Source organism: Bos grunniens, chromosome 1 (assembly GCF_055505025.1).
Source record: "Bos grunniens cultivar Pamir isolate PY7600 chromosome 1, Bosgru_T2T1.0, whole genome shotgun sequence".
NCBI lineage: Eukaryota > Metazoa > Chordata > Mammalia > Artiodactyla > Bovidae > Bos > Bos grunniens.
This window is the reverse complement of record NC_141165.1, coordinates 35,967,180-35,992,625: the sequence shown is the minus strand read 5'-3', so window position 1 is coordinate 35,992,625 and position 25,446 is coordinate 35,967,180. Positions and strand designations below refer to the sequence as shown.

General features: G+C 38.8%; 1 protein-coding gene across 1 annotated transcript in view; it reads right to left on the bottom strand.

The window, feature by feature from the left end:
- Positions 1–378: 378 nt before the first annotated feature.
- Positions 379–25,446, bottom strand: part of LOC147379261 (uncharacterized) — a 175,036-nt gene continuing 149,968 nt past the window's right edge. Inside the window, exon 5 of the transcript XR_015132655.1 lies at positions 379–1,705. The gene's annotated coding sequence lies outside the window, so the exon portion shown is untranslated. The remainder of the gene's footprint in view (positions 1,706–25,446) is intronic.

Here is a 25,446-nt window from a genome sequence, read left to right as displayed (position 1 = left end):
ATAGGGGATGCAAAGTCAGCAGTTTTTGATCCTTATCAAAAACCAGGGTTTCTTTCCTGCAAATTTATTGTATACAAATGGTTTAGGTGATTTACATCATCTTCTGGCCAGAAGGCCTATTAACATTTTATGACTCTTGACAAGGACTTATCAACAAAGACTTATTTTCTCTAAGAGTAATTATTTTAAGGTTTGGTGCAATCTTCCGAAGATAAAATTGCATTCCTATAGGGTGGATGTGTAATGGGTTTACAACAAAGGAAAGAATTTATTACCTTAAGGGTCTAAAGTTACTAACACCAAGGCCACTACTTATTTTTTCTACATACCAACTATTAATTAATACATATTCAAGAATACAATTCAGGGGATGTGAAAACTTGGCAGCAAGCATTGGCTCATCAATGAAATCTTTTACTAGTTTTATTCTGACAGTTTCTAACTCTCTGAGAGGCTCTAAGCTATTTGAATATCTTAAGCTTCCCCTGCCTCTCGAGGCTGGGAGACTGTAAACAATTGTATGCATACCTGTAGGAGTCCGGGTAAACTCGTCAGGTGAGTTAGAGAGCCATCTGAGGGGTTTGGATTTAAACACTCCTAATTGCCCAGGAACTTTATTAATTGGAACTGTAAGTTAACTCTTTGACAGAGAGAGCGAGATGGTAGTAGGGGACAGCCCCCAGTAAAGTCAGAGGTGAGAGCACAAAGCAATAAAGTAGGCAGACTCTGGTTTTTTGGGGGGTAGATGCTCGAGAATATCCGGGGAGACTCCTGAGGCTCGATCCCGCCTTTGCATATGCCGAGCCTCCTTCCTCATGACCTTTGTCACGAGTGGAATGCCTCACCGGCTCTTGGCAGTTTGCCATTCCCTTCTCCAATGGACCACATTCTGTCAGATCTCTCCACCATGACCTGCCCATCTTGGATTGCCCCACGGGCATGGCTTAGTTTCACTGAATTAGACAAGGCTGTGGTCCTAGTGTGATTAGATTGACTAGTTTTCTGTGAGTATGGTTTAGTGTGTCTGCCCTCTATGCCCTCTTGCAACACCTACCATCTTACTTGGGTTTCTCTTACCTTGGGCATGGGGTGTCTCTTCACGGCTGCTCCAGCAAAGGGCAGCCACTGCTCCCTACCTTGGACGAGGGGTATCTCCTCACTGCCTCCCTTCCTGACCTTCAACGTGGGATAGCTCCTCTAGGCCCTCCTGTGCCCGCGCAGCCACGGCGTGGGGTTGGTCCTCCCACCGGCTGCCCCTGGTCTCAGGCTTAAGGGCTTGGGGTATCTCCTCCCGCCCGCCACCCCTGACCTTGGATGTGGGGTAACTCCTCTCGTCACCGCCCCTGACATTGGACGCTGGGTATCTCCTCTCGGCCGCCCCCCTGACCTCGGACGTGGGGTAGCTCCTCTCGGCCGTTCCTGCGCCGTCGCAGTCTGGCACTCTTCGGCCGCTGCCCCTGACCTCGGACGTGGGGTAATTCCTCTCGGCTGCCGCCCTTCGGGCATGGGGTCCTCCCGGCTTCTGCCCCTGACCTCGGACGTGGGGTAGCTCCTCTTGGCTGCGCTTTAGCGCGCCCGTCGCGGCCGCCTGCGCTTTAGCGCGCCCGTCGCAGCGTGTGATAGCTGGTCCATAAGAAAGGCCAAGCCCTGAAGAATTGATACTTCAAATTGTGGTGCTGGAGAAAACTCTTGAGCGACCCTTGGACTGTAAGGAGATCAAAGCAGTCAGTCCCCAAAGAAATCAACCTGAATATTCAGTGTAAGGACTGTTGCTGAAGCTGAAGTTCTAATACTTTAGCCACCTGATGTGAAGAGCAGACTTGTAAAAGATCTTGATGCTGGTGAAGATTGAAGGCAAAAGGACAAGGAGGGTGGCAGAGGATGAGATGGTTAGCATCCCGACTCAATGAAAAAAATAGAGCAAACTCTGGGAGATAATGGAGGATAGAAGAGCCTGGTGTGCTACAGTCCATGGGGTCTCAAAGAGTCGGACATGATTTAGCAACTGAACAACAACAACCACTTATAGTTTTGATATCAATAAGAATTTAAATCACAGAATACCATTTTTTAGTAATATACATTTTATCCTAGAAAAAGATCGAATTCAGGAAAGTTGGTGATGCAGGTTTTGTTCCAAATAACTTTAGTAATTAAGAGAAATCAAAATTTGTAGATGCAATACCATCATCAAATGAATTGGCAAGGCTCACTGTAAAGAAATATGAACTTAGACCATTTAATTAACTTCTGGATCCAGGAGCCCTTATCCACTCACTAGTGTTGCCATGATATTTACTATAGGGAACACAGATTCACATTATACTAATCTCATTTAAGAAAAGATCACTCATATTCTTTTTGGCTTTTTATTTCTTGCCTTTAATAAGATGTTTTTTCTTAACTAACCAACATGGAACTATCCCACTAGCCAAAGATCCCTGATTATTTTTACTACTTTCATTTCAGGGATTGTACTTTCTTCTTCAAGAATATTTTTTAACACCTGATTTTTATTTTGGAATTATATTTGCTTTGGGATTATATCCTTTTCAAACCCAATCTTCCTATTCTTTATTTTGGTTTATTTCTTGTTCAGCTTTTCATATTGTTCATGGGGTTCTCAAGGCAAGAATACTGTGGTGTTGGAGAAGACTCTTGAGAGTCCCTTGGACTGCAGGGAGATCAAACCAGTCCATCCTAAAGGAAATCAGTCCTGAATATTCATTGGAAAGACTGATGTTGAAGCTGAAACTCCAATACTTTGGCCACCTGATGTGAAGAGCTGACTCATTTGAAAAGACCCTGATGCTGGGAAAGATTGAAGGCGGGAGGAGAAGGAGACAACAGAGGATGAAATGGTCGGATGGCATCACTGACTCAATGGACATGAGTTTGAGTAAACTCTGGGAGTTGGTGATGGACAGGGAGGCCTGGCGTGCTGCGGTCCATGGGGTCGCAGAGTTGGACATGACTGAGTGACTGAAATGAACTGAACTTGTTCAACTCTAATGTGCTCTTCATCAACTTTTTCATTGAGTAACATATAGCATGCTTTCTAAACTCATTTATTTGTAAGGTTATCTGTCTACTAATTTCTCATGCGATCGTAAACTTAGATACACAGAATTTTAAGGCACACCATTTTCTTCACCAAGAATTGTGTAGATACTGCCAAATCACTGGAAATTTGGTTAGAGTAGATATTTGAAGCCAATTTGATTTGTGACTTCTATTAAGACAGATTTTTACTCTTTCTTGTGTCTATACATTGAATCAAAAATTTAACCATGGTAAACCTAACACTTCTCCAGGATCGTAAAAAGTTAGATTATTTCAAGAGTACTGTGTGCTATAGTGTTTATTTTTGTCATTAATCTGTGGCACTGAAATAGAGTTGCCCTCTTACTAGCCTCTTGCCTCATTAGGCTTTATCTCCTGAGCCACACTGATGGTATCATTTCATGCTGTATCTCAAGTATGTTGCACAGCACTGGATATGACTTACTTCTAAATAAATACTTTTGAGGACACGAGTAAGCGAGTACATGAAATCCCCCTTCAAATTCCAGAAAACAATAAAATTCCTCTAACTTAGCTTCAGTGCAAGTCAGTAGACAGATATAGGAAGAGGAATGAGAATTAAGGGTCTACATATTTTTAATTTGATAAAAATTTAAAATTGTGATAAATACTAAAGTATTGTTCCAAAAAAAAATTGAATTCTAAAAATGTTAACTATGATAAATGAATTCTATTTACCTTACCTTTGTTGCATCTATTGACTCTTTCATGGACGTTTACTTCATTATGTGGTTGGCAACTTTTGATACTATGATTATGTCCAGTGGGCATTGTGTTTTCTGGGAGTACCCTGTGTTTTAGATGTAAGCATACATACGGTTTTTAAGTTTGCTTCTGATAGAGGCAAAATTTACTCTCAAATATTGAGAATAAAAATTCTAATCTTGTAGCTATATGTGGGGTTCCAATTTTTCCCAGTTCACTCTCTTCCCCTAGAGGTGTGGGCAGATGGAAAATTTCAAAACCATATTCCAGAAGAATAAGCAGAGTACAGCTCATGTTTTCTGAGTTTATATGGAGGTTCCATGCCTTTCAAGGCATGGAGGGTCTCTTCTTGCAACCTTATTTGCGCATCAAAACCTGTGATCCAACCCCATAAAACTTAAATCTATTTTGGAAAAGCCTGGGCCCATCACAGTTTCCACTCTGCATTAACTTTATTCTTGGTACATTAATAGCATTTGATAACTTTCTTTTTGTTTTTGTCTTTGAGCTCAGCTCTATAATAGTTAATAGTTTTCACTTACACAGCGTTCCTATATATTAATGCTTTGAGAAGAAATTCACTAACATACTGACTAAATATACATTCATCTTTTCATCCTCAGTGCCTTCTCAAATCTGTGGGCCATAGTTGCTCCTCAATTGTCTTCGGAATTAATTATTTAACTCATGAATAAAGCAGACAGGGAATATCCTAAGTGCTGATGTTCACTGGAAGGGATGGAGAATAAGCAACAAAAAGGCCTGTTTTATATGATGAAGAAGAATTGTGCTACTGGAGAGAACTCCTGACAGTCCCTTGGACTGCAAGGAGATCAAACCAGTCAATCCTAAAGGAAATCAATCCTGAATATTCACTGGAAGGACCGATGCTGAAGCTGAAGCTCCAAATCTCTGGCCACCTGATGTGAAGAGCCGACTCATTTGAAAAGACCTTGATGCTGGCAAAGATTGAGGGCAAGAGGAGAAGGGGGTGACAGAGGATGAGATAGATAGCTTCAGTGACTCAATGGACATGAATTGGAGTAAACTCTGGGATATAGTGAAGGACAGGCGAGCCTGGTGGCTACAGTCCATGGGGTCTCAAGGAGTTGGACATGATTTAGCAACTGAACAGCAACAACAATGGGAAGTATGAGCATATTAAAAAAGCAGACAACAGAGCACTAAGGAAAAACATTTGTGATTTGCAAAATTTGCCTAAGACCTGGCTTTTGTGAGGAAATAAAAGTCACCATTATGAATCTAGGAACCTAGTTTTGCTATGTTGATATTTTACTTTTTTTATTATATTAAATTTCTATAGTTCTTCATGAAATAAACTCTATAAAAATTCTGCCAAAAATGAAGGAAGATGTCAGTGAAAATAAATAGTGAAAAATGCCATCTAATGCAAATTTCTGGTAGCAAATTTCTCTCCATGACACCCCCAGCTTGACAAATTTGGATCATACTGCAGATGCATAATTTTTTTGGCTATAACACCAGTTTTCTCCCAAATAGAAGCTATGTGTTTACCGCTTTCCAGATGTACAACTCCCTCTGGTTAATTCTAACAAAAATGGTTTTCATTGTTCAAAAAAAAAGAAACAATTTGAACAAGTTTCTTTGTGTCTTTATTGTTTCATTTGATAAAAGGCAGTTTATCTACCCAGCACATGCACTGCCTCCTCAGAGTACCTTGTGGCAGCCTGGCTTTCTTTTTTATCTGCATTTGCTAAATTTAGTATGAATGGTAGGATAATCCTTGCTAGGAAAGTGGATTATAAAGATAAAGGAAAGAAGCATTAAGTTCTTTCCCCAACCAGCTCCAAATGTGCCTTTATGCCTATAATATCCCATAAACACCAGGGCAATTGCGCCAGCTGCTCTTGACTCTCGGAGGGCATGATATTTCCTCTCATTCTGGCACCAGCCACCACCCCAAAGGAAAGAAACTCTCACAAGCCAGAAGCAGACAGGCGGGGCTTTCACCAGAGCTACAGATAAACACTAGGACCTGATAGCTCTCTGCTGACAGTTCTTATAAAAATAAAAATGTGAAATATAAGATGATACTAGATCTAGACACAAAAACAGGTTTTTTGAAATTTTTTTCACTATATTCTTCTGACATTTCATAAGCATGATATTTAGGACTCTCGGCAATGATGTCTTAAATGGCAGTAAGTCAGAGAAAAAGATTTAACTCCCTGGATGGACTGATTGATAGACTCACTTCCATCAACATGGCTCCCTTCTATGGTGTTACTACACTTTTGTACATCTAAAAACAAGATATTGGCTACCATAAAATAGGTGTACATCCTGCTTTATTTAATGGTTTTGTTTCATTATATCAAAGGCTGAGACTGGACCTTTTCTTAGCCTTAAACACAGAACAAAACTACACTTCCAGGAAAGACTGGAAAGTGCTGTCCTGAGCATTAGTATCCCAACACTCAAACATGGACCACAAATTACTATGCTACTGTCTGATATTGAAAATAAAATAAAAGTAACAAACAAAACAGGAGTACATCATTCCAAGCTTGAGGAGATACTGGAAAACTGCAATGCCTGAAGCTGGCACTGATCAACAGAAAGGAATTGATTCTTCTCTGTGACAAAGCCCAACCACACATCTTGGTACAACCAATGTTACAAAAGTTGAACAAATTGGGCTACGAAGTTTTGCCTCATCCACCATGTTCACCTGACCTCTTGCCGATCAACTACCACTTCTTCAGCCATCTCAACAACTTTTTGCAGGGAAAATGCTTCCACAACCAGCAGGATGCAGAAAATGCTCTCTAAGAGTTCATTGAATCCTGAAGCACTGATTTTTCCACTACAGGAATAAACAAACTTTTTTCTTGATGGCAAAAATGTGTTGACTGTAATGGTTCCTATTTTGATTAATAAAAGATGTGTTTGAGCCTAGTAATAATGATTTAAAATTAAGGGTCTGAAACTATTACTTTTGTACTAATAACATTTTGAGATGTAGTACAAAAATACAGTACAAGCAAATCCTAATATCGATTTAGAATAGAGACACCACATGGGAATCATGGAATTTAACCACACAGGAACAAAGGTTAATGATAGTGACCTGGTCCCAAATGGCTTATATAAGTACATATGATCAGAACCTTCAGTCATCGTCATTTTATTAGTATTATTATCACAGTCCATATAAACAATAGCAGGAGAAAGGGTGCAAAGAAGAATTTGGGAGAACCTACATGCTATTGGTGAGAGTAGGATAAGATAAAAATGTTCCTACATAAATTGTCTGAGCAGGGGAAGGCTGGAAACAGGAAGAAATAAGTGTTATTAAATTGCTCATATAGTCTGGAAAGAGGGCTTAAAAATGCATTTAGAATCTTTCTACCCATTATGTACTATTTGACTAGAATATCAAGTCCTTAGGAGCTGACCATAAATAATAATGATACCAATAGCACTTTTATGGGAAAAGGAGAAATCTGGATGCACGCATGGGGTGTGCCACGGGATATATGTTCCTCCCTTCAGCTATTTTCTCTTCTTACTCTCTTCTTAGAGACTCTATTGTTGTTTTCCATTCAACAATTACCTAATTGCAAAACACTGGTTTTCAGTGTTTACATCAATTTCAAAAGGGATGTATGACTTTTTTGGCCTCATATATCCAATTGTTATCTGTTGCTTAATAACAAACTGTACCAAAACTTGATGGCTTAAAAACCAACTTTCATCATCTCACAGTTTCTGTGGGTCAGGGATCTGGGTACACTTAGATATGGACCTGAGGCTCAGGGCTTCTCACAAGATTTTAATCAAGGTGTTGGCCAGGGCTTCAGTCACTTCAAGGCTCAACTGAGGAAAGACCTACATCCAAGTTCACTCCCCTGGTTGTTGGCAGGATTTACTTCTTTGTGGGCTGTTGGGCTTAGACCTTAGTTCTTCACTGGCTCTTATCTACAGGCTGCCTTCAGTTTCTTGACACAAGGTCTATTCATATTGCAGCTCCCACGTGACAGTCAGCTTTCCAGGAAGCAGGTCAGCCATGCAGGCCTTCCAGATTCGGGCCTCCACTCATAAGATATAGAGGCAAGGTAGTTTAAGGCACTGGGAAAATAAGAGGTTTAGGTCAATATAGCAGCAGACAAGGATGAACTACAGTGAAAGGCAGGCCTTTGGGAATGAGAAGGTCCAGGAACTGAGTTCACATGTTTGGTAAAACCTTTGAGTCAATGTTGATGTCATTATAATTGCTGGCAATAACCGGAGTGCACAGAGAAAGACTGTGAGAATCAAAGGAAAGGGTCAGAAATTCAAGACAGGGAAATAACATAACAGAGGAAGCAAAAAGACTCTCTGATCTCTCTGGAGTCCTATAATACCTGGAGCGTGAGGGATGATGCTGCCTTTGTGGACTACAGAGTGGTGACCTCTAGGAAGCACCAAGTTAATTTCAGTCAAGGAGGTGGAAGGCTACATTCACTGAGTTTTCTGTGGATATAAAGGAGTTTCTTTATCATAAAATATTAACTTCAGGATTCCCCAAATTTGTGGCCAACATGATAAAAAATGTTATAGCAAATACCCCTCCTTCCATGCTTTGCCCCCTCAGTAAATGCGTGTATATATTTCCTAGCCTCTCAGTAAAGTCTCACATATACTCCTTTATTTCAGATTTTGTTTTCTGGGAATTCCACAACTATGATAAAGGGAAAATGAAACGTAAAACATTTTTTATCCAAAAGATAAATATATGTGTGTGTCTATCTATATGCACATATCTATTTGCACACATGTGTGTATACAGCATATCAGGAAGCACTAAGAAGATTTACAATATGAATTGTCCTGATTCTAGTCATCACCACCACAACAACCATCCTCATCTATCTGCTTCTGAGACATTCAAGAAGTTAATAGGTCACACAATTTAATTCTGGGATGCTTACAAGTGAAGCTAAGTCCATACTGAAGATGGAAATGAGAATGTTCATAGCCACACAATTGACATTGATTCATTAAGGTGATGAAATGTTTTCTTCCCTTTAAATTTGCATATTCTGTTCACAAATTCCCAAGGTTACTAGATGTCTTTTAAGATATCCTCAATATTCTCTATATAAAAAGCTGAGAAGTGATTTTTTTTTACATGAGAAAATATTATAACAATGAGAAGATAATTTATGGGCATCCCAGGTGGCACATTGGTAAAGAATTCACCTGTCAATGTAGGAGAATTCAATCCCTGGATCAGGAAGATCCCCTGGAGGAGGAAATGACAATCCATTCTGATATTCTTGCCAGGGAAATCCCATGGACAGAGGAGCCTGGCAGGCTACAGTCCATGAGATCACCAAGAATTGGACTCAATTCAGCAACTAAACAACAAAAATACAAAACTTATAATAAGAGTAAAAATATGGTTCAGAATATGGATTAGTTACCTAGGGCTCTTGTAAAAATATTGGGTTACTTACAACAACAAGAATGTACTCTCTCACAGCTCTGGAAGGAAGGAGTCTAAATTCAGTTCAGTCCAGTCGCTCAGCTGTGTCCGACTCTTTGCAACCCCATGGACTGCTGCATGCCAGGCCTCCTTGTCCATCACCAACTCCCAGAGTTTACTCAAACTGATGTCCATTGAGTCAGTGATTCCATCCGACCATCTCATCCTCTGTCGTCCCCTTCTCCTCCCTCCTTCAATCTTTCCCAGCATCGGGATCTTTTCAAATGAATCAGTTCTTTGCATCACGTGGCCAAAGTATTGGAGTTTCAGCTTTAGCATCAGTCCCTCCAATGAATATTCAGGACTGATTTCCTTTAGGATGGACTGGTTGGATTTTGTTGCAGTCCAAGGGACTCTCAAGAGTCTTCTCCAACACCACAGTTCAAAGGAATCAATTCATCGGTGCTCAGATTTCTTTATAGTCCAACTCTTATATCCATACATGACGACTGAAAAACCATAGCTTTGACTAGACAGACCATTGTCGGCAAAGTAATGTCTCTGCTTTTTAATATGCTGTCTATGTTGGTCATAGTTTTCTTCCAAACTGCAAGCGTCTTTTAATTTCATGACTATAGTCACCATCTACAGTGATTTTTGAGCCTCCCAAAATAAAGTCTGTCACTGCTTCCATTGTTTGCCCATCTATTAGCCATGAAGTGATTGGACCAGATTCCATGATCTTAGTTTTCTGAATGTTGAGCTTTAAGCCAACTTTTTTAACTCTCTCTTTCACTTTCATCAAGAGGTTCTTTAGTTCTTCTTTGCTTTCTGCCATAAGGGTGGTGTCATCTGTATATCTGAGGTTATTGATTTTTCTCCCGGCAATCTTAATTCCAACTTGTGATTCATCCAGCCCAGCGTACCTCATGATGTACTCTGCTTGTAAGTTAAATAAGCAGGGTGACGATATAAAGCCTTGACATATTCCTTTCTAAATTTGGAACCAGTCTATTGTTCCATGTCCAGTTCTCACTGTTGCTTCCTGACCTGCATACAGATTTCTCAAGAAGGAGGTGGTCTAGTATTCCTATTTCTTTCAGAATTTTCCACAGTTTGTTGTGATCCACACAGTCAAAGATTTTGGCATAGTCAATAAAGCAGAAGTATATGTTTTTCTGGAATCCTCTTGCTTTTCCAATGATTCAGTGGATGTTGGCAATTTGATCTCTGCTTCCTCTGCCTTTTCTAAATCCAATTTGAACATCTGGAAGTTCATGGTTCACATACTGCTGAAGCCTGGCTTGGAGAATTTTGATCTTCACTAGCTTGTGAGATGAGTGCAATTGTGTGGTAGTTGGAGCATTCTTTGGCATTGCCTTTCTTTGGGATTGGAATGAAAGCTGACCTTTTCCAGTCCTGTGGCCACTGCTGAGTTTTCCAAATTTGCTGGCATATTGGGTGCAGCACTTTAACAGCATCATCTTTCAGGATTTGAAATAGCTCAACTGGAATTCCATCACCTCCACTAGCTTTGTTCATGTTTGTTTGATGCTTCCTAAGGCCCACTTGACTTCACATTCCAGGATGTCTGGCTCTAGGTGAGTGATTACACCATCGTGATTATATGGGTCATGAAGTTCTTTTTTGTATATTTCTTCTGTGTATTCTTGCTACCTCTTCTTAATAGCTTCTGCTTCTGTTAGGTCCATACCACTTCTGTCTTTTATTGTGCTGATCTTTGCATGAAATGTTTCCTTGTTATCTCTAATTTTCTTGAAGAGATCTCTATTCTTTCCCATTCTTTGTTTTCCTCTATTTTTTTGCATTGATTGCTGAGGAAGGCTTTCTTATCTCTCCTTGCTATTCTTTGAAACTGCTTTCAAATGGGTTTATCTTTCCTTTTCTCCTTTTCTTTTTGCTTCTCTTTTTTTCACAGATATTTGTAAGACCTCCTCAGACAACTGTTTTGCATTTTTGCATTTCTTTTTCTTGAGGGTGATCTTGATCCCTGTCTCCTATACAATGTCATGAACCTCCATCCATAGTTCTTCAGGTACTCTATCAGATCTAATTGCTTGAATCTATTTGTCACTTCCACTGTATAATAGTAAGGGACTTGATTTAGGTCATACCTGAATGGTCTAGTGGTTTTCCCTACTTTCTTCAATTTAAGTCTAAATTTAGAAATGAGTTCATGATCTGAGCCACAGTCAGCTCCTGGTCTTGTTTTTGCTGACTGTATAGAGCTTCTCCATCTTTGGCTGCAAAGAATATGATCAATCTTATTTCGGTATTGACCATCTGGTGATGTCCACGTGTAGTCTTCTCTTGTGTTGTTGGAAAAGGGCATTTACTATAATCAGTGAATTCTCTTGGCAAAACTCTGTTAGCCTTTGCCCTGCTCCATTCTGTAATCCAAGGCCAAATTTGCCTGTTAGGTGTTATCAGGGCCACACTCTCCCAGTAGTTTCTAGAAAAGAATTCTTCCTTGCCTCTTCTAGCTTCTGGTGTTGGCCACCACAGTCCTTCCTTGACTTATAGCTGTGTCTCTCCAATATCTACCTGTGCCTGAAAATGGCTCTATTCCCTCTGTGCATGTGTCTCTGTGTCTTTAAATCTCCTTTCCTTATAAGATTCCAGTCATTAGATTTTGGATCCATTTGAATCCACTATGGGCTTATCATAACTTGATTATATCTTCCAAGACTCTATTTCTAAGTAAGGTAAAATTCATAGGGACTAGGCATTAGGACTTCAGCATAGCCTTTTTTAGGGAACATAATTCAACTTGCTACAGAGTATTATCAAATAATTCTTGGAATTTGAACCAGTTTTCCCAAACCAAAATATGTACTAAAAGAAGGGGTGAGGAAACAAACTTTGGATCAGTTTTGCTCAAGCAAACTGTCATATCTCATGACCTTGGGGGCAGTAAGTTAAAAAACTTGTTTCCTCAACCCCAATTAAATTAGTTCTTTTTCATGAAGTTGCCCAGCTTTGAACTGTGATATATACTCCGTCTTCAGAAAGTGTTGTACAATTACTGACTGAATGCATATCGACAAGTTTAGATTAGACATATCCTTTGCCCTGGTGATTTTTTGCTTTGCATTGCCGTTCACACTTCTAGGATTGAAAACACTGTAGGGGGCTGAGCAACCAAGGAAAACAGAGAAAAGGGCCTTACATCAGAGTTGTTTTCCCACTTCAAATGAGTTGATTCTGAGCTTTCCCACCAGCTAAAGGTCCTCAGAGGTAGAATGCTTAACATACAAACAACGTGCAAATGCCTACTGTGAAACTAGACGCTGCCACCTCCCTACCGTAAACATCGCTGGGAAGAAAGAAAGGGCATTTTCCATGGTGGCAAGTGACTTTGGTACAAAGAAAGTATGAAAGCAAAGACATTTTTTTCCCCCTTGCCTTCATCATTGCATCTATGTGCTGTCAGGCAGACTGACTCTCAAGTCTAAAATATAAGACCCTCTGAGTAGAGCTGCTAAATACACAAAATACAAAAGGCAGGGTGCATTTTAAAAATCTTTTTATAGGGTCAATATATTGAGTTGGCCAAAATTTCTTTTTGTGAGCAATAACTCCTAAGGAAATGTGAATGTAGGCTTAGTTCATTTATTCTACAAAAAATACTACAACCTCAGTTTTGGATGTCTCCATCCATTATTAACCCTCTCTAAGGATAACTTTTTCCTACTTTCTATATTATATTTTTCTTTTTGGAATTTTGACCTGAATAATTTCAGTGTCATGAGGCTATACCCAGGACTTAAAATGAGGTTCAGTGGTAAAGAATCTATCTGCCAGTGCAGGAGACGGGGCTTTAATCCCTGGGTTGGGAAGATCCCTTGGAGAAGGAAATGGTAACCCATTTCAGTATTCCTGTCTGGGAAATCCCGTGGACAGAGGAGCCTGGCAGGCAACAGTCCATGGGATTGCAAAGAACTGGACAGAACTTGGCAACTAAAGAGTAACAACAAATAGTACATGAGGCAATTTTTGTTGTGCATTTCTTCACCATCATTTTCATAGTCTTTCTCCATATCCCACTTAATTCACAAATGGACCAAATGCAATTGTCTTCTTACAGGTGTTCTTAACCTCACTTCTCCCATCTTAGCCCATTTTGGCAGCCTGCACTGTCACAAGGTATGCATTTAGGTCACACTCAACTTTCCCCATGCCATTTCTCAACTGACTCCCTTCTTCCAATGCACAAAACTCAATTTCCATTGGCTTTAAAACTTACCAAAGCACCTCAACACTGCTCTGAATGAATGAATTATTTTTGGTGCATGCATGTTTATCTGCAAACAGAGTTATTTATTCCTCAATGGTCTGTCAGAAACACTTTTCTCAAACAATCTGAATGTAAAAATGAAAATGCTTTCAAATGTTGCCTATACGATGTAACTTCAGTTTCTTTATCTGTAAAATAATTATTCCAATCTATGAGTTTGTGTCTTCTGTGGTCTTTTAAACTTGGCACAAGTTCTGCTTGCTAGATTCTATTTTAAACAAATCTAATGACAACTCAGTAAGAAAATCTATTCTATCTTAAGAATATATCATTTCATCTCATAATTTGTAATCTTGCTCAAATATTTCAAGTGAAAAGAATATAAAAATATATGTACTAAATAAAAATATAGACCTTTTTCAAAAACAGATGTTTTGAGAACCTTTCCACAGGTTCTATGAGTTCAATTGCTATTGGTGTGTTTCTAAGGGTAAACTGTTCAATTTATTTTTCAAATTAAAACAAGTCAGTGATTTTTGCTAGTAATAACTGATGAGTGATGGACTATTTTATTCTTAAAGAGCCAAGAAGGAAATAATCATCTGATTAGACAGTATCTTGGCAGGAATGTTGGTGGTATACTGTAATGTGCAAAAGAAGGAAATCTCAACAATTAGTTTCTCTTTTCCCTTCATGGCTATGTGATAAAGATAAATCAGAAGATATTAGCACAGAGAATTCAAGGGAAAAGGTCCTGATCTTTTGGCTGATGAGGATCTGTACAATACTAAAAATATAATGAATAAATTAAAATTCAAGGGAGACCATCCATTATTAGCATAATGGTTTAAATAAATACTTAAAATACATATGTGTGATGCAGAAACCTTTCAGCAGCTGAACTCAAAATGATATTTTTACTTCAAGATAACCTGAGACTAGAAAGTCAGTCCAAAAATGATTTAGTATTAATATAGGATTAAGGGTGATAAATAGGGTCTTTCCAGGTAGCCCTAGAATAAAGAATCCTCTCACCAATGCAGGACATGCAAAAGATGTGGATTCAATTCCTGCCTCAGGAAGATTTCCTCAGAGAAGGAAGTGGCAACCCACTCCAGTATTCTTCCCTGGAAAATCCCATGGACAGAGAAGTCTGGTGGGCTACAGTCCATGGGGTTGCAAAGAGTCAGACACAACTGAGTGACTGAAAACATATGCACACACATACACACAGAGTGATAAATAGCCAATTCATACTGGGACTATGAATTAGGTCTGATTAAACCTAATAAAAAAAGGAACAAAAGTATTCTAGATATTTACTAAAAAGTGAGAGCTCTTGCTATGTAAGAATTATATACTTAGATTGTCACATTGCTTAGGTTCAATTATTTCATTAAAATATTAGCTTTCAAATGACAAAAAAGTGGGTGATTTATTCATTTGTATCTCAGCTACATCTCTTGTTGTTGTTTAGTCATTAAGTCATGTCCAACTCTCTTTCTTGTTTGCAGAAAAGATTTAGATTCCTAGGCCTCCCCTGAGATATAAAGGGATGGCTCAAAACTTAGTAATTGGAAAAATGTGAACATGTAGTAATAAAAGATAGCACCTGGACTGTAAGAACTGGTAATGATTTAAACAATAGATCAGTCATATGGCAGAGTCACAGAATCTTCAGTTCCTCCTTGAAGGATATAGATAATAGTGTCTGAGCTGTTTTCCAAATACTATTATGTTGGTGAGATAGTAATTGTGATTTTACACTCTTGAACTTTGTCATTTGATATTGGGTATGTGGGTATGTTATATATCATTTTAATGCATATTTGCCACTTTATTTTTTTTTTTTACTAATGACTTATTACTTGCTATGTATTTTATATTTCTTTTAGACTGTGGAAAAGATGTTAGACACAAAGCAAATTCAAATGATTTTTAAATTTGAGTTCAAAATGGGTCACAAAGCAAGAGACAACTTGTAATTATCAGCAATGCATTGGCCCAGGAATTGCTAATGAACATACAGTGCAGTGGTGGTTCAACAAATTTTGCAAAGGGGATGAGAGCCTTGAAAATGAGGAGCATAGAATCTTAAAGATGAGGAGCATACTGGCCGGCATCAGATGACAACAACCAACTGAGAGCAATCATTGAAGTTGATCCTCTTACAAATACAAAAGAAGTTGCTGAAGAACTCAATGTCAAACATTCTATGGTCATTCAGTTTTTGAAACAAATTGGAAAGGTGAAAAAGCTCAATAAGTGAGTACCTTATAAGTCGAATGAAAAGGAAAGAATATCATCATTTGAAGTGTCATTTTCTCTTATTCTACACAATGAATCACTTATTGATCGGATCGTGATGTGCAATGAAAAGTGGATTGTATATGACAACTAGTGATATGACCAGCTCAGTGCTCGGACCAAGAAGAAGCCCAGAGCACTTTACAAAGCCAAACTTGCACCATAATAAGGTCATGGTCACAAGTCTTCTGCAGGTCTGATCCACTACAGCTTTCTGAATCTCAGTGAAACCATTAAATCTGAGAAGTATGCTCAGTCAGTGGATAAAATACACTGAAAACTGAAAATGCATGCAGCTGGCATTGGTCAACAGAAAGGGCCCAATTCTTTGCCATGGCAATGCCCAACCACACCTCCCACAACCAAAGCTTCAAAAATTAAAGGAATTGAGCTACACAATTTTGCCTCATCCACCATATTCCCTTGACTTCTTACCAACCAACTACCATTTCTTCAAGCATCTGGACAACTTGGTGCAGGGAAAATGCTTTCACAACCAGTAGGAGGCAGAAAGTGTTTTCCAAGAGTTTGCTGAATCCCAAAGCATGGACTTTTACACTACAGGAATAAATAAATTTATTTCTCATTGGCAAAAAATGTGTTGATTGTAATGGTTCCTATTTTGATTAATAAAGATGTGTTTGAGCCTAGTTATAATGATTTAAAATTCATAGTCCAAAGCCACAATTACTTTGTACCAATCTAATAAAACCCCCACTAGTTAGAAGAATCTAACTGTATGATGACCAAGAACACATAGCCCCCAGACTAGATGGAACCTGAGGACTGATGACATTAACCTCTTTAATATAACCCTGTTACTTCACTATCAACCTATCACAGAATTGTGCCTGAGCTGATTACATACTGTGAAACTCTCTTCCTCGGCTTGCCTTTAAGAACCTTTTCCCTGAAATCCATCAAGGAGTTCAGGTCCTTTGAGCATGAGTTAACAGTACACTTTGCTTGGTCTGGCAATAAATCTGTTGTTTCCTTCACCATAATCTGGAATTAGGAAACTGCTTTGCTGTGCATTGGAGAAAGGACCCAAATCTGGTTTCATAACGCTAATATCCAGACTTTTTTTCAACATATACCACAGTATTACAAGATCAGAGTTTGGCTGAATCTGTTGATAGGGAACTACAGATACAGAGGGTAAACTATAAAGTTACATGCAGATCTTCAACTGCACAGGAGTTGGCATCTCTCATCCATTAATTGTTCGGGAGTCAACTGTTCTTATCATCTATTGATGTGTGTGACATTCTGGTAGCAACTTCAAGGACATGTGCCAATGTGAAAGCTTCTAATTTTCTAAATCCATGGTATTATGGGGTGAATTATGTTCCCCCAATAGATGGGGAAACAGTGGAAACAGTGTCAGACTTTATTGTTTTGGGCTTCAAAAATCACTGCAGATGGTGACTACAGCCATGAAATTAAAAGACGCTTACTCCTTGGAAGGAAAGTTATGACCAACCTGGATAGCGTATTCAAAAGCAGAGACATTACTTTGCCAACAAAGGTCCGTCTAGTCAAGGCTATGGTTTTTCCTGTGGTCATGTATGGATGTGAGAGTTGGACTGTGAAGAAGGCTGAGTGCCGGAGAACTGATGCTTTTGAAGTGTGGTGTTGGAGAAGACTTGAGAGTCCCTTAGACTGCAAGGAGATCCAACCAGTCCATTCTGAAGGAGATCAACCCTGGGTGTTCTTTGGAAGGAATGATGCTAAAGCTGAAACTCCAGTACTTCGGCCACCTCATGCGAAGAGTTGACTCATTGGAAAAGACTGTGATGCTGGGAGGGATTGGGGGCAGGAGGAGAAGGGGATGACAGAGGATGAGATGGCTGGATGGCATCACTGACTTGATGGACGTGAGTCTGAGTGAACTCCGGGAGTTGGTGATGGACAGGGAGGCCTGGTGTGCTGCGATTCATGGGGTCGCAAAGAGTCAGACACGACTGAGCGACTGAACTGAACTGAACTGAACAAATCCATATGTTAAAACCCTAATCCCTAGTACCTTAGAATGTGACTATTTGTATATAAGACCTTTAACAAAAAGTGATTGAATTGAAATGAGGCCATTAGAGTGAACCCCAATCCAATCAAGTTTGTTGCCATAAGGGGGATGGGATGGATGGAGGAGAGGGATGGGTGGAGGAGAGAGAGAGGTGATGGACAAGTACAAACTTTCCATTACAAAATGAAAGAATCAAAAGTATGAAATGCAGAGTGTGGGGAATATAATCAATAATAATGGAATATATTTGTATGGTGACAGATAGTAACTAGACTCATCCCATGGTGCTCATTTTGAAACATACAGAAATATTAAATCACTACTACATCGTGCACTAGGAACCAACATAGTGTTGTGTGTCAATTGTACTTTGAAAACAAACAAATAAACCAAACTCATAGAAAAAGAGATGACACTTGCTGTTGTTATCAGAGGCAGAGAGTGGGGAGAAGGGAATTGGATGAAGACAGTGAAAAAGGCACAGATTTCCAGTTATAAGATAAAAATAAGTACCAGGATATAATGTATAGCATAATAAATAAATGAACATTGCTCTATATTATAAATGAAAGTTAGGAGTTCACATCACAAGGAAAAAGCATATTTTCCTCTTTCTTTAATTTTTTATTTATATGAGGTGATGGATATTTACTAAACTTACTGTGATAATCATTAATGATTTACACCTTGAACTTATGCAGTGCTACAGTGCTATATGTCAATTATATCTCAATAAAACTGGAAAGAAAAAAAACTAGCTAAAAATGAGGCCACTAGAGAGAGCCCTAATTCAGTCTGCCCAGTATTCTTATAAGAAGGAGCAACGTGGACACACGAGGGACACTAGGGAGGCACATTCCCAGAGAAGACTGTGAGGACATAGTGAGAAGACTGCCATCTCTGTCAAAGAGAGAGGCCTCAGGAGAAACTAACCGTGCCAACACCTTGACCTTGGACCTTTTGGCTCCAGAAATGGAGGAAATTAATTTCTGCTCTTTAAGACACTGGGTCTACAGTATTTTGTTATGGCAGCCCTAGAGACTAACACATGTGGGTAAAATCCTGAAACAACTCACAGTAGTTGCTTCAGAAACCTTTCCATTTGTAACATTGCATCAGTAGGGGTTAGCCCTGGGAAATAAATGCATGGAAAGACATGCTCATTTACCTTTGTTTCAGCTCTCCTGGTGACCCATTATTCTACTGTAAGGCTATGCTACCAGGGAAGGGCCCTCCACCCTGGCTTGCCTCTTCCCTGTCTCTCTGGAAGGCAGTTATTCTCACCACTGTACCACCAATGTTGCTCTGTTCTATATTTTTCTGGATACCAGTTTTGTTTCCACCAGTTTGTTTCTCTAGGTATCACACAGCATCTCATTGTGCAGCCAAACTTCCATAGGTATCTTTGCTGAGAACTAATCTTGCTGAACTTCATATGGTCCCAGTGAACTACTTATTCACCAGCTGCTTTGTGCTGCCCAAGGCCAGGATGGGGGTGAGGTGGCCCTGCAATGGCATGACCCTGGAAGTGAGTGACTCCTGAGATTCTAGCATCACTCAGCCACCTCACTCTGAATCCCATCTCCAGAGGTACCACACACCTCCTGACCATTCCTTGACCTGGGTCTTTGGCCTTCCTTCAGAACATATACAATTTGGTTGCAGTAAATAGAAGATGGGCTTCTTTGGTGGCTCAGTGGTAAAGAACTTGTCTGCCAGTGAAGGAGACATGGGTTCAATCCCTGAGTTAGGAAGATCCTCTGGAGAGGAAAATGACTACTCACTCCAGTATTCTTGTCTGGGAAATCCCATGGACATAGAAGCCTGGTGGGCTATAGTTCATGGGGTCACAAGGAGTTGGAAATGACTTAGCCACTGAGCATGCATGCACACTGGAGATATTTACAGATTTATATGTTTGTGTGTGTATGTATATATATACATATACATGTACATATATATATATATACTCTCTTCATTTCAGAAAACTCTTCCATTTAGAGAACTCCCTTAATAACAGTACACAAATCTTCATAAACATGTATTTGTAAATGTTATTAATTACATATAGACAGTCAATGAAACATATATATATATATATATATATATATATATATATATATATATATATACACCCTGAAAATAAGTGCTAAATGTATTCTTCAGGTATTCAGGGGAGAGTTTGTCTTGTCTTGATGCTATTAATATAAAAATGGCTTCATAAAACAAGGAGTTTGAAGGACAGGATTTTAAAAACGCTTGGAAGATGGACTCTTCAAATCAAGCAATATAGAGAGATGAATAATAAATACCATAATATCTAATCCAGAAACTTCAGAGAAGATGTGGCAAGCCTGGCTTTGCCATTTCCCAGCTGTGTAGCACAGAACAAATTACAGCCTCTCTGAACTTCTATTTCCTCATGGGTTTATTTAGATGATTAGAAATAACCTACATAAAATGACTTACTTTGTGCCAGGCAAATGGCCTGGATTCACTAAATGGTTTTACACTTATTATCATTGTTTCTTGATTAATGCAAATCTAACCACCATCATCTCAGCAGGACTCATTTTAGCACTCGCATGACAGACATCAGAAATCAAAATTGACCTTAGCAATGATTTAGTCCAGTCTCCTCATTTTTTTTTCAGAGAAAATGAATGCCCAGAGAAATTAAATGACTTGCCCCAGGTTACAGAACCAGTTGGTGGCATGACAGTGTCAGCCATGGATAAGATTTCTTACTCAGGTTCAATATACTCTTCATTTCAGGGAACTTCCTAATAGCAGTACACAAATCTTCATAAACATGTATTTGTAAATGTACACTAATTACATATAGACAGTCAATGAACTGAAATAAATGGAATAATTATTAAATCTAAGTGCTGTGGTCCTCCTGCACATTTACACTCAAGACAACTCCAACATAGAGTAATTGAAGGTTCTTGATTATCTTTAACAAATCTAATCTTCCTCACAAGCCCTGACCCTGTCAAACAGGGACAGAGTTCATGGTGGAGATTTTAACTGGCTAATTAATAGCATCTCAGACTCTGGCTTGAACATTGTTCCGGGAAAGTGCTTTGTTTTATAGACGGCCATTCAGAAATCTCAAAATGGCTACTGGGAATGTGGGGAGGGGACAACAAGAATGTCTCTGGCCTCTGCAGAGATGGAGGGGAGACCCGGGACTCTTAGATTGACCTCTGCATGTCTGGGTCCTCCCAGACCTCAGCTATGCAATGGCTTCTTCACCCACAGGCTTACTGCACTATGTTCTGAGATCCAGGCCTCCCTGTCCATCACCAATTCCGGGAGTTTACCCAAACTCATGTCCATCGAGTTGGTAATGCCTTCCAGCCATCTCATCCTCTATTGTCCCCTTCTCCTCCTGCCCCAAATCCCTCCCAGCATCAGGGTCTTCTCCAGTGAGTCAACTTTTCACATGAGGTGGCCAAAGAATTGGAGTTTCAGCTTCAGCATCAGTCCTTCCAATGAACACCTAGGACTGATCTCCTTTAGGATGGACTGGTTGGATCTCCTTGCAGTCCAAGGGACTCTCAAGAGTCTTCTCCAACACCACAGTTCAAAAGCATCAATTCTTCGGCGCTCAGCTTTCGTCACAGTCCAACTGTCACATCCATTCATGATCACTGGAAAAACCATAGCCTTGACTAGACGGACCTTGGTTGGCAAAGTAATGTCTCTGCTTTTTAATATGCTATCTAGGTTGGTCAAGTATAGTCCAATACAAAATTTAAAAAAATTAAATATATCATTTAAACTGCTGCTACCAAGTCAGCAGTATTCTAATTAAAATTGAACTCTATCTTTCATATAATATTCTAAGCTGGTGTGGGGACTCTCATACTCTACATTGTCAGAGGTCTAGACTCCTTCCATCTTGTTGCTCTGCTGTCTTCAACAGGCAGCTTCCATCTCATGGACCAAGAAGGCTCTTCTGTCTCCTGCTGTCAGGTCACATTCTGGCCAACCAGATGATTAAAAGAGGAAATGGAAAGTTGGTCCTCTCACTTTAAGAGCACTGCCCAGAATTTGCATACACTTCTGATCTATTCCATTAGCCAGACATTTATCCCATGGTTACCTATCTTCAAGCAAAGATAGAATATGAAGTAGTTCCCTGTGTTTGCAAAAAAAAATTCTAGTGTATATAAAAAAAATGAGGTTAGATATGGGGACAAGCTACATTTCTCTCATATGAACAGTTTATAAAGGATTTTAAATTGCACTATTGTTATTTGATAAAGATATACCATGGATAGTTAGTAATGGATACATTTTAATACTCAAGAAATCTATAATTTTATAAATAAAACATTGTGCAAGAGCTTCTTATATTAAATATCAATTTATCTTTCAATATGTCTATTTATTTCTTATGCCAATTATAATATGACTCTTTTCATCCTCAGTGTGTACCACTTTCAGCCTACCCATTAGCAGAAAGAGCGTAATTATAATAGAATTGTAGCCCTGTTTTTCCTACTCTTCTTTGTTAAATAACACTTTTGTCTCAGTTTTCCACCTGTTAAATGCTAAGCACAATGCCTGTGTTATTTCTTTACATAATGTGCAGAAAACTATTACATAGTTAAAATAAACATTACAAATATTAATTCATTTGATATATATTATGCTTAATTAATTATAGCCACCAATTATAATTGATGCTTTCAAACTGTGGTATTGAGAAGACTCTTGAGAGTTTCTTGGACTGCAAAAAGATCAAACCAGTCAATCCTAAAGGAAATCAATCCTGAATATTCATTGGAAGGACTGATGCTGAAGCCAAAGCTCCAATACTTGGGCCACCTGATGTGAACAGCCAACTCATTGGAAAAGACCCTGTTGCTGGGGAAGATTGAAGGCAGGAAGAGAAGGGGACAACAGGGGACAAGATGGTTGGATGGCATTATCGACTCAATAGACATGAGTTGAGCAAACTCTGGGAGATGATGAAGAACAGGGAAGCCTGGCATGCTGCAGTCCATGGGAGTCACAAAGAGTTGGACAAGACAGAGGGACTAAACAAAAACAAAACCAATTATTTATTGCCCACTCTGAGCCAGCACTGTCTTATATCCTCCACATATATCTCATTTAATTCAGTCTCATGACAATCAGATGATACATTCTTAGTTTATCTATTTTGGAGTCGAGGAAACCAAGGTTTAAGAGAGATCAGACGATTTCACAATTCCACTTTCAGCATGATCAGGCTTTACTATTTCAAGCTTTGGGAGTGTGTAGACTATTACATTTTAAATAAAAGACTAGAATATCCATCTGAGGTTTTTACTGCAGTGAGTAACTGTATGAAAATATGTCAGTTATTCACAAAGGAAATGACTAAAGAGGAAACTTTTCTAAGACCAATGATAATATAATCAAACACCCTGGGTCATTTTCTTGAAGGTCATCCTTGTCACACAATTTGTGTCCTCATTTAATGACTGATAAGAGAGACTGCTTGATGTCCAATGCACTCATGCTTAACTTGAGCTGTCATCCATCCTAGCCCACCCCCAGGCAAAGTCAGCATAAAAATCCAAGGGCTGATTCTGGATTCTGATTTCTGTGGAGTATTACCTTGTAAGGTGCTCGATGTTCACTGACACAGAAACCTAGGGACTGTGTCTTCCTGGCTTGTGACAGTGTATCTAGATGGTGGGTAATTACAGACCTTCAACCTTCAGTACCTCACTCTTCATGAGATTAATGTTTATCCATAATAGTAGATGTAAGGTCTATGACACCTTTAAAATTTTTTTTTTTTTACCTTAAAAATTTTTATGCTTAAAAGTGATCTGGTGACCACTGAAGAATGACTGGAGCTCTTTCATGCTTTGCTAAACATATTTAGCTTTTCACAAGCAATAGATTCTGAAAGGAGTAGTATTCACAGTGGGTGCTAGGAAAGTACATATTAATTCTGTAAAATCTAGCTGAGATTTGTGACCAGTTCTTTAGGGGGTGATGTTAATAGACTTTGTGATCCAATCTTGACTCTCTTCAGTACTGAGTAGCTGGCAGGGAGGGTGTTTCCTCTGCATCACCCTCTGTTCTCTGACTGGGTTTTGTTTCTGACAAGACTGCTAAAAAACATGGCTCTCTGGTCGTTTTGGAGATTCTGAGAATGTAATTTTAAAAATTCTTTTTCCACCTAATCAACAGTCAATTCTATTTCTTGCAATTAAGAACCCTGAATATATAGCCATGAAACACACTTAGAAAGATGAAAGAAAAAGTAAGATTCATTTACTCCCAGGATCATTTGTTTACTATTTCAATTTATTCATTTTCTCTGTGATTCTTTAATAAATAATTAACTCATTCAAAATGTTTATTGTGCAATATAATGTATGTTGTCTTAGTATTTGTGGGAGGTGAAATAATAAATATTACAAAAGGACCTTGCCCTCAAGGACTTAGTGTAAAGTGATTCAACCATGCTAGACAACAGAAAGTGATCAGTGCTATCGGAGGTACAGTGGTGCTCCACTATGAAGGTTCAGAGGAGAGAGAGCAATTGAGCATAGATAAAAAATCACCTCTTTCACAAAAGAAATGGCATAGTAGATGAGACTAAAAGAGAAGATTTGAATGGAAAGATGAGATAAATATCTTGTCTAGAGAAGGCATGAAGGAGAGAAAATGTGTGGCATACAACAGTTGGGTTTCCCTGGTGACTCCAACAGTAAAGAATCTGCCTGCAGTGCAGGAGATTCAGGTTCAATCCCTGGGTTATAAGATCCCCTGGAGAAGGGAATGGCTACTGACTTCAGTATTCTTGCCTGGAGAATTCCATGGACAGAGGAGCCTGGTGCAAAGAGTTGGACATGACTGAGCAACTAACATACACACATGAGTAACAGTCATACTTAGTTTTCACACAGTATGAATGGATCCACAAAAGAACAAAATTGCAAAGTCCAGATTATAAGAGCTTGGAAAGTCCAGATCATAACACCTGAGTGTGTGCACAGGTTTTCTGACTTAAATTTGCAACCCTTGAAGGATTATAAGAAGGGAGTACTTAAAAAAAGGTATAATTTTATATATGACTAGCTTCATTGAGATATAACTCACATATTATACCATTTACCAATTTAAAGTATAAAATTCATTTTTCTGTATCTGCAGTGTTTTATCACTTTCAGACTATAGGTTTTGTACCTTTTGTTAAGTTTTCTCTAAGTATTTTACTCCTCTTGATAGTATTGTTAATGAAATTATTTTTCTTGATTTCATTTTTAGATTTTTCATTGCAAGTATATGGAAATACAATGGACTTTTGTGTACTGACTTGTTTCTTGAAACCTTCCTGAACTATTAGTTAATAGTTTTTTTAGTGCTTTCCTTAGGATTTTCTATAGATAAGATCATGTCATCTGCAAATAGATTTTTCTAAAAAAATTCTTCTTTTCTAATATGGATGCTTTTTATTTCTTTTTCTTAATTAATTGTCCTGGCTAATCTTCTAGTAAGATATTAAAGAAGCAAGAGAAAATCTCAGTGGTTTTATTTTTCACCATTAAGTATGATGTTGATGTTGTTTAGTCATTAAGTTGTGTCTGACTCTTT